General features: G+C 36.3%; 1 pseudogene; it reads right to left on the bottom strand.

Moving 5' to 3' along the window:
* Nucleotides 1-407: 407 nt before the first annotated feature.
* On the bottom strand, nt 408-2,737 carry LOC150034423 (uncharacterized; annotated as a pseudogene).
* Between the last annotated feature and the right edge of the window lie 9,709 nt (nt 2,738-12,446).

The raw sequence follows: 12,446 nt of genomic DNA, 5'->3' as shown, positions 1-12,446 counted from the left end.
CAATTAAAGCCTAAGCCTTAATTAAACTACATGCTGCAGTTTTCTTGTGTTTGAAAGCATCCATCTAAGACTAAGAACATGCACATTTCGTCCCAGGGTTTCCTTGTGTGATGAATTAACTAGGTAGTCTAACCAATTAATCAAGTTTATCTTCGAAACTAGTTTTGGCATGCATTCTAAGGTTTATGATTAGACAATAAATCTCAGCATACATCATTCAAATATTTGTTACTTAAGTGATTATAGCTAGATGATCAAGGGGTAAACATGCAAGCTAGGAATCAATTAACAAGGGTAATACATATCTGTGAAGGAATAGTTAATCTATACATGAACATACATCTAGAAGTTAAAGAATATTAAAAAATGCATAAATATAAAATAAATAGTTCATTCAACAATAAATCTCAAGAATTATGAGTTCCAACCCCAATAGGATCTACTCTAGACAGGAAATCAGAACAAAATTCACTGGCTTCTTCTACTATATAACTTTCAACAACACAACCTTCTAGACGATATCTATTTCTCACGGAGATTTTAATGACTTTCATGAATCTTTCAAAGGGATACATCCATCGTATATACATAGGCCCACAGAGTTTGACTTCCCTAATTATGTGTACTGTGAGATGCACCATAATTGTGAAAAATGAAGGAGGAAAATACTTCTCCAATAAACATAATATAAGCACAATATCTTCTTCCAACTTTTCTAATTGTTGCACATCTAGGACCTTGTTGCATACCTAATTGAAAAATATACACAATCGAGTTATGGCATACTAAACATATTTTGGTAGGACTGATCTTATCACAATAGGAAATAATTGTTGTAAGAGCACAGGACAATCGTGAGATTTTAAACTATTAAGCTTTAAATCTGTCATCGACACAAGGTTTTTAACATTCGACGAGTAACCTTCAGGAGCCTTTATTCTTGAAAATGTATTTAAAACACAACGTTTTTCTTCCTTTGTAAGAGTATCATAACATGCGGAAGGAATGGAGATTTTTTGTCACCACTAACAGGTGCAAGCTCTGGTCGAATTTTTAAATGAACTAAATCACGTCTAGCATTCAATCCATCATTACTTTTCCCTAGAATATCAAGAAGCATACCTAAGATATTCATGCAAACATTTTTTTCAACGTGCATCACATCTAATCAATGTTTGATATGAAGATCTTTTCGGTATGGTAGCTGAAAAAAAAAAAAAAAAGACAACCTGTTCCAACAAATCTTTGAACTTCTTTTCGTGGTTTGTTTTTTATTGTTCTTCTTTCCTTTAGGAAATTCAAGATATTTGATTTTTAAATATATAGTTCCTTTTGACCGTTAAACGACTTTTTTTTGTGCCGATACAGATGATTTCTTGCTAGGAATCTTCGATGTCCAAGGTATGCCATTTTTTCCCATATTTCAATCTTATAGAAGATGTGTTGTCTCCACAAATTGGACATGCCTTATACCCTTTCACACAACATCCACTTAGGTTATCATATGCAGGAAAACCGTTGATTGCCTACAATAAAACTGACTGTAAGTTGAATAGTTATTCTCAATAAGCATCATAACATTCAATACCACTTTCCCATAAAAGTTTTAAATCTTCAATTAGTGGTGCTAAGTATGTGCCAATGTCGTCCCCTGGTTGTTTTGGACCCGAAATCAACATTAATAGCATCATGTACTTTCTTTTTATACACAACCATGGTGGAAGATTATAAATAATCATCACTACAGGCCAACAACTATATCTAGAACTCATTTCACCATGTGGATTTACTCCATCGGCTGACAATGCTAAACGAAGATTCCTAGGTTTAGAAATGAAGTTTGGCCATTTAGAGTCTACTAACTTCCAAGCTGGAGAGTCTGCTAGATGTCGTATCTTACCATCTACAACTCTTTCATCAATATGCCAAGTCAAGTTTTTAGCACAATTAGTACTTCTAAAAAGTCTTTTGATTCGTGGAATTGGTGGAAAGTACCATATCACTTTTGAAGGTATTTGTTTTTTCCCACATTTTGCATCTTTCCCCCTTTTCCAACTTGATTCACCACATTTAGGACATTCAATTGCATTTGCATATTCTTTTCTATACAAACAACAATTATTAGAGCATGCACCCAACAGGTAGACGGTTCCTTTTCCCCGGATCAATGAAGAAGGGAGAAGTGAATCTTCTCATATTCTATTCCTAGTGCACCTAAAGTTTTCTTTTCTTCATACATTGAATTTGGGATCTCATTGCTAATGGGAAAAATTTCCTTTAAGGTTTTGAGTTCTAAAACACTAGTATCACTCCATCCATATCTAACTTTTAAATTATACAATTTGACTAATGTAGACAACTTATTGTATTTTTTGCACCCTTCGTATAATGGTTTTTCAACATCATTAAGCAACTTCTCAAATCCATTCGAATCTCTTAAATATTCCTCATGAGCAACTTCAACCATTTTTTTTAAACTTGCAACATCAGTCTCTTCATACATATTGGTGTCGAACTTAGAAGATTCTCCACAAAATGATGAGTTAGGAAGTTTTTTCCCATGCCAAAACCAAATTTTATAACTTTCATCATTCCCATTGACATATAAATGATCTCTAATATCTTTGCTACTATGCTTTTCACAATCCCCACATTTCAAACAAGGACAACAAATATAGGAGCTATTTGTATTAGAAAATTCAAATTTTATGAAGTTTTCCACACCCAATTCAACCATTTCTTTTAAATTTTATGAAGATTTACTTCATAAAACAAGTTGTGGAAAACAAAGAAGTTCCCAATACATACAACTTGTCATTTCTAGCTTTACAACATTCCAACTTCAAGAAAGTAAGACAAATCAGAGAACCTCAAGGAAAATTAGAGAACAAAGACAAACACATCTAAAAAAATTGAACCCAAGGTGTAATCGAACCTCAAAAAATTGAACCCAAGGTGTGCACGTGCTCTAATGTGCTAAAAATATATTAATTCCAATAACTAAAAATTGAAACCAAGTTTGGCAAAGCATTACTTAGTTCATAAAGCCCTAACAAATTAGACACATTGACATATCTAACTTTGATAAACATTTAATTAAAGAAAACTGGCAAGTTCTTGCAAGTTCTCTAAAATTAAAGCCCTAACTTTGGCAAAGTGAAATCCCAACTTTGGCAAGTTCTCTAAAATTCAATCTCATTAAGGAACAATATGAAATAAGAGTTTATTATGAGATTCAAGAATATACATGGGAGATTAAACCCTAACTTTGAAAATTCAAGCCTCAAACAAAAGAAATCAAGCCCTAACTTTGAAAGTTCATGCCTTAAACCAAGAAAATCAAGCCCTAACTTTGAAACTTCATGCCTCAAACTAAGAAAATCAAGAATTATACCTAATCTAAACAAGGTTATGTCTAACCTAAACAAGAAAATCAAGATTAAACCTAATCAAACAAAGATCAAGACTTAAACCCAATATAAACAAGAAAATCAAGATTAAGCCTAACTTTGAAAGTTCATGTCTTAAATCTACTTACCTCAATGAAGAATCTCTTAAAGATTGTTGGAATAACAAAGATTCATCAAAGGGAAGTGAAAAACAAAGAAGATTTCGAGTGTATTGCGCAAAAAATCGACTAAAAGTGTTGCAATGGATAGACTGCAAATTGATTGTTGTAATTTCTTCTAAATATGTCTGATAGCGTCGTGACACTACTAAAAGAGTGTTGCAACGCTATTCAAGAGGCACACAATTTTCCCGTCAAAACTTGTAGCATTGCAACGCTATTGAGATCGTTGCAACGCTGCTTGCGTGAGGCGCGCGCGTTTTTCATTTTTCCATCAAAATACCTATAGCTTTGCAACGCTACCCTATATATTCTACAATTCTGGACGTTTTTAAAACGTCAAGAATCCATTAATTGAACTTGACATTTTTAAAACATCAAGTATTGTATTTTCCCGGAAAAATGCACAACCCCCGCTTTTTAAAATCAATTCTTGACTTTTTTTTTTAAAGTCATCTATTTCTTGACATTTTTTTCATAAAAACGTCAAGTATTTAAAATTGCAAACATCAAGAAATGTGGTTTTTCTAGTAGCAAATGTGAAGCAAAAATCTTGTTTAGCTAGAATATGTTAAACTCAGTGCTTCTTGGGAGCCAACCCAAGCTCATTGATTTTTGTTTGCTTTCTTTGTGTTAGTTTACTTTATTTTCTTTAGATGGAGCCACTCTTATTGTTGTTAATTTTTTAGGAGCATTTTCTAAGACAAAATACTTATTCCACTAGCCTGTTTGGTGGACTCTCGTAGCTCCCAAGCTTGTATCACTTTCTTTAAGTGATTGCTCTATTCTTTTTCATGCATGGAGGAAAATGCATAAATTTTAAGTTTGGGGTGGGAGGCATCATACTTTTGTGTTTTCTTATCCTATTATGCATGAGAGTGGGTATTTATGGATGTATGCATGCTAATTCAAATGGTTAAAATTTGGAGTACTTTTTTTTTATATATGAGTAGAAAAGATGTTGAGAAGGTCTGTATGTATGCTTTTGATGACGATCGACTGTGGAATATAATAACATATTCTTGAGTTAAGATCAATTTAACTTCTTCTTAGAGTCTCCAATATTTTAAGAACATAGTCACTTTAAGTTAGAACCTTTGACTAGAAGATGAGTTAATTTGAGTCAATTCGATATTCACTTTGAAAGGTCCCACCAGTTAAAGAATTGTCTTTCATGATAGTTGGTAATCCCATACTAAGGGGAAAAAAGAGTTTTATTTTCTTGCTGAAAAAATATTTGAGCTCAAAAGAATGAATGAGACAAAAATAATATCAAAAGAAAGAAATCTGAGAAAAAAATAAACTTGTAATGCGTATACATAACTATAGGTAAAAAGAGTTGCTTTTGTTGTAATAAATTAGAATGTCCATGAAATTTTTGGATATAGGTCCATGGAATGAATATGTGAAAGCTAGTGCCCTTAGATAAAAGAAATGCAAGTTTAAGGCTATTAGAGCATTATTTTAGGCATATTAGATGATATATTACCATTTTGAATTTTTTTTTGGATGCTCGATAATTGTTGCTTGAGCTAGAGTAGGAAAATCTAGAGAAGCTCTGTTAAGTCTAAAGTTAGTTTTCGAGTTTTGAATTAATTGTGACTTACACACACATACATGTGGGATGGAAAGATTTAGCCTTAAAATTTCATAGCAATCGATGTGTTTCAATATTTCTACTTATGAATCTAACTTGTTATTCTTAATATTGAGGCTTGAAAATTTGTTTGCTTATTTAGAACTTCCTTATTATCTTGTTCTATTTTTGTTCGAGACTAGAAAATTTTTATGTTTGGGGTGGTGAAATACACTTGAAAACTATGTTATTTGCCTTTGATTTAGAATGGTTTTTACTTGAATTTATTAGATTTAATGTAGTTTGTTAGTGTCTTTTAAGGTTTGATCCAGAGTTAAACAGAGTTCAAGCAAACCAATTTTGTTCAATAAAGTCAAGAAGAGGTGAAAACTCCAAAATAAGGATGAAATAAGGTTATTTTGCCCCAAATAGAGGCGTCGTGGTGCTGTACGATGCTACACGCGACTCCCCAACAAGAGACCACCTCTAGCGAGGGAGCTACGGTGCTGAAGGCAACACTACAAAGTTATGTGCTGTGTTGCATAGCCCCCGTAGGGCCAATGTTATTTTAGGAAAAAATAGTTAATTTTTGAAATCGTTTTGACTATTTAATCTAGGATTTTTGGTAATTTTCATTAGTCATTCACACATTCAAAAGTAGAGAGCCTTAGAGAATTTTTTGGCTACAAAATAAAGTAAAAGACTGAGTCGTTTGGAGGTCATACGTCATTGATTTCAAGGTGAAAATCGTTCCTGACGTCTTCCATCGAAGGGATTCATCACGATAATAGTGTTTTCTTCTTCTTCTTATTTTCTTTATTCTTATATGATTGTTAGGATGTATGAAAGTATGTTTGTAACAACAATGAGTGGCTAAATGTTGTAGTTCAAAGGTATTGATGAATTTATTTATGGATTTAAGTTAATACTTAATATTTTCTATGGATGTTGTGGATTTGAATGTTTTTCAATATTATTGTGCTTCTCACATTGATTGATCATTGATGCATGCTAATTAAATATTCGATTAAAAAGATTGTATATTTAGTTAGACCTATAATATTGGATCATTATCTAATCTATCATGAAAATAGTTAGGTTGATAATGAAAATTGATCATGACTATGTCTAATGCTATGCTTCATAACTTAGTTTCAAGAAATTAGTAATCAATTAAGCTTGCATGAGAAAAAGTTGTTGTTGAAAGATAATAATCCAAAAAATAGTTTCAAGCCATTAAACATATCTTTGACACAATATTCCAGTGAACCTTTGCATGACTTATAAAGTTATAATTAAGGAAACCAACACCCTTGAATATCTTTTTATGTTGAATTTCAATATATTTTTTTTCCTTTTTTTAAATTTAAAAGTCATATAATCCAGGTTCCAATGCTTAAATACTCGGCCTTTTAGACCGTTTTACTATATTACACTTGATACATGTGCTTTGGTATCTACATCAATGCTATAGACACAACCTACTTTGTAAGTGTAAAAAATGATTTGATTCATTTTTTTCATGTGGAGGTATATAAGTGGGGGTATCCTGTACAATAAGTTTGTATAAGATTGGACCGTATGTGACTAGATCTAAATCTGAAGTGAGTTATTGATGGAAAGTACATAAATGCAGTGGAAGAAATCAGAATTAATAAGCACTCTAATTACACTTAATTTGAGTTCTAAAAACATGCATGAAAAAATATTTCAAAAGAGAAGGGTTTCATAACTTATACCTTTGAAGACTTCCACGAAATCCAAGCTGCTCTACACGAATTTGAGGTCCAAATCAATAGTGGACCACCAAGAGTGTCTTCTCTACTATTCTTCAACTTGGATTGGAGTGGTGGAGCTTAGTATTGAGGGGAATTTAGGTGGATCTAGAGAGGGTTAAGCAGAAACAAATTTCTGCAGAATATCTTTGAAGTTCAACATGCAACTTACTCTTCAAATTCCAAAAATTAAAGTATTTATGTATCTAATACATGCAAGCACCCAGCTGTAATACTGATTGACAAATCAAAGTCCACTAAGTGGGATAGGTGTCCAAATGTGAAGAAATCCATTAGGCTACTCAAAATGTGGATTTTTCCACTATCTCAAATATTAATTTTTAAATATTAATTTATTTAATTTAATCAAATAAAAATTTCAATTTCTAAAATTGAATTTGAAATTTGAAAATTAATTTGATTTCACTTAATTAAATAATAATTTAATATCAAATATTAAATTAATTAAACACCTATATAATACATGAATCCTATTCATGTATTTAATATTTAAATCAACATTCAAATATTTTAATCTCTCCAATTACATCTAATTTCGATAAAATAAACGTTAATTATATCGAATATAATTATCCAAATCCTAATTTGAAATTGAACAATTCAAATTCAAACCCTAATTTAAAATTTGAACACTTCAAATTTAATTCTGAAATCGAATTTGAACACTTCAAATTCACTCAAACTAATCCAAGATTTACAAGCTAGTAGAGGGACCTTATGAACTTATAGATCATGAGCTCCAACGATTTGAGATTAATTGGCTAAACTCTTTAAATCGAATTAATCAATATTCTTAACTACCGAGACATACCACTATAGCTCAGTAGTTGCACTCTCCTCACTATAGATATATTTTTGTCCACTTGATTTAACCATAATCAGTAAGTCGATCATTCATAGGTTGTTTGTAATAATGACTGGGTTAAATGCTATTTTACCCCTTGTTAGCTCTCAAAATGAGCTAATTTTATAGCCTTAACTTCCTATATTTGGTTAATTTTTTTATTCTATTTTCTTATTTTGTAGGAGAATTAATCCTATGGAGCCGACACGTGGAAAAGACAAAGAATCGAGCCAAAAGAGTGGAAAAACTGGAGTCTAAACGCACTAAATCAAGTTGAGTTGAAAAAGGACGATTTTCCCTGTGCTAGCGTCACAATGCTAATCTCAAGCCTAAGTTCAATGCTCATTTAACGCTGAAAGGTAGTAGCTTCAGGAATAGGGCAGCGTTGAAACGTTGCCTAGAGCATCGTGACGCTCTGGATTTGAGTCACCACCACTGTTGGGATAATTTAGGGACGCGTTTTGTTTTTTTTTTTTTCTTTTTTTTAAGGACGAATGGGGTTGTACATTAAATCATACGTTAGAGATGGCTGATGCGTTTTCTCCTATGTGTCTGAGGTCATACGTCGGAATGATGATGCGTTAATCTTAGCATGCAATAATCGCGCATTCCTATCACAAGTTTTTTTACGCTTGCGCCAAGTATAACACAAACGCATGTTTCTCGGGTAATCCGAGGCCGAACACGGGGACTTGTCACTGAATAATATTTGTGAAGTGATGCGTTTGAGGTGATGAATAAGAATAAAAGTAAAGCAAATAAAGTTTAAAATGATTTACACACTACTCTACTCCTAGTTAAACAGATTGAGCAATAGAAGACTTGCAATGAGAATAGGTAGAAACACAACAACCAATAACGCTTAGTAACGTTTACTATCTTAAATCACTCGAGTAATCCCAGCTTGTTGCACTAACGCATCACACCTCTAGGTGGTCAGCCGCATGACTATATCTCTATAGTGCATGGTTGCGTCGAGCATATGATTGTGCCTATCTCTAGGAACAATATGAACCTTGCTTAGTGTGTTCCATCCCTTACCTTCTCAGGCACTTAGACGCGGCTACTTAACTTATAGACAAGCAATACAACATCCCATAGATAGGCGTTGCCACAGCCTTTCACCAAGCAAAGAGGATTAACTCACTAAACTTTGCACAACGCACACCTCTCGGTGGGTCGCTACATGCGTCCTATCTCTAGGCTACACAATTAAGCATGCGATTGACTTTGATAAATAAACGCTAAAGAAAAACTATGATAAAGATGAAGATGATGAAGAAGACGGTAATGAAGGAGTAAGATTTGCATTGATCACAAAATATATTAATATCTCAAGCTAAAATGTAATACAATATAGAGATTAGAAGGGAGATGAAGGACTCTGCGTCAAGGTTGCCAGTGGTGCCATGGTTGAATGGTGGAGATGTCTCTCTCGAGCTCTATCTCCGGCAAATGCTTTGATCGTCACTCGGTCTGAGATGTGGAGATGAAGAATTCTCACTGGAAATCTCTTTCAAGCTCTCATCTGCGATCACAAACTTCTACCTTGAGGTAGAAGCTCGGATGTCTCAAAATGAAGGTCTCAAGGGCTATTTATAGAATTTGGACACCGACAGCTATAATGATGAAGATATGGCTCACTGCTGCTTTTTCGGCAGTATGGGCATTGTCACTTCGCCTTATCTTGTTGATACTCCCAAGGTATGCGTCCGAGCTGAATTTAGCTGAAGTTATCAACTCGTTCTACCCATCTTGTGATCTTCTATTATGGCTGTCAATTCGTGGCCACAATCTCTATTTGTTCATCGCATTCTCCATGCGTTGGACGCATGCGATTACTGCAACTTCCATGCGTTGGACGCATGGGGTTGCCGTCTGCGTTCGTCTTTTGCGGTCGCCTGGCTTCAGCGCATGCGTTTATCTGTGATTGCTTATTACAAACGCATGCGTTTGATTCCTGCGATAGCTAAAAAAATAGACACTTTGGCATGGAATAACGCATAATATTGGGTCAGTGAAGTTTTAGGTGCTTATCGACGCAAAACTCAATTTTTCAAAAATTCTAAGTATTATCACTGTGTTTTCTACTTGTTAGCCCTCATGATTCTTAATAAAAAGCTTATAATAACTGGCGTTTCTGCCAGTTATCAACCACCGATTCAAACGCCCCTGACCTTGAAGCTTTTCGTTGGAAGACAGAAGTGCAGCATCACAACGGTCCCCTTGAGCATTGCAATGCTTCAAACATTTATGGAGAACAAAGGGCGCGCATAGCGCAACCAAGAATTGGAACGCTTGACATTAGCATCGCGACACTGCGACCCTTCATTTGTTTGTGCCCTGCGGATGGAGTCCTTTTAAAAGACCCAACGGATCCCCCAAGCAAGGGGCGTGTCTAACTACCTCATAGATAGCATCCACAAGACACTGAATTAGCCTAGAAATGGATGCATCCTTTGCTATCTCTCACGACCCCCGTCACTAGAAAATTGGAAGGTCACAAACCGCCCTCTACAGTTTCAAATGTGAAACGGTGCTAAAGCAGGACCCGTGACTACGAAAAATGACTGCTCAATCAAGACTTGAGTCACCTTGGAGTAAGTCAAGCCACATACTCAACAACGTCTCCGTCTGAACTGTGGAATCGAAACACAAACGAATAACTTCAAACACTGAATCCGCAGATCTACATGTATTCCAAAATGCAGGTCTTCTTCAATCAGGTTCTCAAACCAGGAACTTCAAAAGACCAAACGATTGAATCCCAAACTATTTCTGGCGGAACCTTTCGAGTTTTTAGAGAAAAACCACGCTGCATTTTTGCGAGATTTTGAAAATGTTTCAAAGCGGCGAAACCTCGAGAGACTTTTCACTTGTCTTCTGCGTGAGACCTTACTTCTGCGACTACTCAACAAAATCTCCTTAAAGTCTCCTCAAGTAGTCTATTCTAAAATAAAAAAAAATCCACCCAACGCCCTCTCATGGATTGAGTTACATAGTGCCACCCAGGTTTGGAACCCACTTTTTATAAGTTCATGTGCACGCATGCATGTGTCATCACCTCATTGGTCGGAGGTCCAAGGGGTCCATAGAATCAAAATATTATTCTTTTTCTTTTGCGTTTTTTTTAGAAGAGAGAAAGAGTCGAAACAAAGGGTACGCTCTCTAGAAGATTTGCTCGAGGCTGTTCACTTTCATTTGGTCGCCTGTTATCTTGAATGAAACCTCTTTGCTTGCGGGGGCAGGAGTGGAAACGTCTGAGAGAGCGCTTCGCGAAAGAATCGTGTGGCGCGGTGAAAGGTTTCCCGTTGGGGTTTCCGGCCCCCCTCCCCTGGTCTTCACCTAATTATGGAAGAGGGAAGGTGAGTTGATACTCAACTCTCTCTCTCGTGCCTTTCTTCAGCTTGTTCCTGTTCGCCTATTCGGGACGGGGCAGGCAGCCCACATACATGAAGAGAAGAAGAGATGGGGGTTCCTTGATATTAAGGCGTCAAGGCGGTCGAAGAAGACCACAAGTGGAAGCAACCGATGCTTTGATCATTCAGTTGACTCCTTGCTGCCAGTCTGTGCTTGCTGTCATGCTGGCAAAAGCAGGGGTTTCGGCCGGGGTTTTACCTACTATTGGATTTGAACCAATGACTCTCGTCGTATGAAAGGGATACTCTAACTGCTGAGTCAAGTAGGTCAAGCTGAGTCAAGTCAGAGAAAATAGACCCCTATAAGATAAGAGAAAGCCGCGCAACCAGAGTTCCCCTTACTATACAAGGGGGGGGGCGGAGCGCTAAGAAAGAGAAAGCGTTATCACTATACGAAATTCAGCTGCGGCTAGCACGCTAAGATCAACCACTTGGAGAACGTGGAGCCTTTCTTTCTCGGTCGTCTGTCTTTCTCGTTGTGGATTCCGATTCATGCGGTCGTTCTCTGCTGCATTGGTGTTTTCACTCCCCACTCTCCACCATAACAAAATGTTTCCACTATATCTCACGAGTCGTCAAAGGAAGTACGGCGGGTCCAAGTAGGAAAAAATTCACTAAACTAATAGGGCATAAAACAATGGATCAATTCATTCAACAAGATCCGTTCGGATCGGACCAGGATGAATTGGATTGGTCTAACCTCTCGCTCGGATGTCAGACTCCCGCCGCCGACAGATGTCCCATGCCACGTTTCGTGAACTGCTATGCCCGAAAATGAATGAATTGTGATATAGCGCCGAATAAGCCACAGCTCTATTCCCGACTCGAAATCTATCAAGGACTTGTTGGGAGAGAAAATAGGGAGCCCTATACCATAATCCTGCTGCCTCGGGACGACTGCACGTTACATCATAGCAGCACGACAAAATGAAGGCGAAAACCCGGTTGGGCGTTCCTGCGCACCTGGCATCCTGCAAGAAAAGGCCCATCTCGAACAAAGCAAGGGATTGAGCAGCGCGAAAGCCGTTGACGATAATACGCCTTCCTCTTTCATTTTCATTTCCAAATCGAAAGTCGAGGCGTTAGCACTTTAGAAAGATTGCAGGGCGTTGAGGCTTGATTAAGAATCTCGAAAGGGCTTTTTCAGCTTACTCTGCTACAGCGGACCGTTAGGTTAGCAGGGTGCCGCGGTTTGTGAGCTTGAAGGACTTAGCGCCATGACAAGTGGTATCAGAGCCAAAGG

Source organism: Benincasa hispida, chromosome 8 (genome assembly GCF_027475165.1).
Source record: "Benincasa hispida cultivar pf3 chromosome 8, pf3_genome.v1.1, whole genome shotgun sequence".
In the NCBI taxonomy this organism is placed as follows: domain Eukaryota; kingdom Viridiplantae; phylum Streptophyta; class Magnoliopsida; order Cucurbitales; family Cucurbitaceae; genus Benincasa; species Benincasa hispida.
The sequence above is the reverse complement of the archived record's forward strand: the minus strand, read 5'-3'. Positions and strand labels throughout refer to the sequence as shown.